The sequence below is a fragment of the Arachis duranensis genome, chromosome 7 (assembly GCF_000817695.3).
Source record: "Arachis duranensis cultivar V14167 chromosome 7, aradu.V14167.gnm2.J7QH, whole genome shotgun sequence".
Classification (NCBI taxonomy): Eukaryota; Viridiplantae; Streptophyta; class Magnoliopsida; order Fabales; family Fabaceae; genus Arachis; species Arachis duranensis.
In genome coordinates this window covers 59,715,539-59,716,476 of record NC_029778.3, presented here as the reverse complement: position 1 = coordinate 59,716,476, position 938 = coordinate 59,715,539, and positions in this window count along the sequence as shown.

Sequence of the window (938 nt, the reverse complement as noted above, 5' to 3'; positions counted from 1 at the left end):
GAATCAAGCATTATCTTGAAGGCAATTTCGAGCAAGAATGCTCAAAACTGAGACTTGAGTGATTCTCAGTGAAGGTCCAGCTAAAGACAGTAAAGAAGCGCTTGCTGGGAGGCAACCTAGTCATTAGCAGGTTATATGTTTTGTTTTTACAAAGGCAAGTATCAAAAATGAAGGAATTCACAGAGTTACAGAAGGATTCAATGCAAAAAGCAGAGAAAAAGAGCTTACTAGCGAAAAAACGCCAGTAAGGGGTACTTTGGGCGTTAAACGCCAGAATGGGCACCATTCTGGGCGTTTAACGCCAGTAAAGGTGCCATTTTGGGCGTTAAACGCCAGAATGGGTACCATTCTGGGCGTTTAACGCCAGGTGTGCAGCATCCTGGGCGTTTAGCAAAACGCCCAGTGATAAAGGGAATTCTGGCGTTTAACGCCAGCCAGGGCACCTGGCTGGGCGTTAAACGCCCACAATGGGCAGCAAATGGGCGTTAAACGCCAGAATGGATGCCATTTTGGGCGTTTAACGCTAGAAAGGTGGGGGACTAAGATTTTGTTTTCCAATCAAATTTTTTTCAAACTTTCCTTTTCTTACCCATACTTTTCTACATAAACACATCTCAACCTTTCATCATTCACTTTCAAATCTTCAAAAAATCAAAATCATTCTTTAAATCTCTCTCAAATCAATCCTAAATCTTATTCAAAAACTCACCTTTCTCTCAAATTCTCTCCATATCTTCTCAAATCTCCTTTCAATTTTTTTTTTCGAAATCTCCTCCCCCCCTTATAAAAACACGTTTGGCCTCCTCATTCCCCCACACCATTCGAATTTGCTCTTCTCCTCTCTCTCTTCTTTCCTTTCTTTTGCTTGAGGACAAGCAAACCTCTAAGTTTGGTGTGCTTTTCCGTGATCACTAAGCCAAGATTCATCAAGATCATGG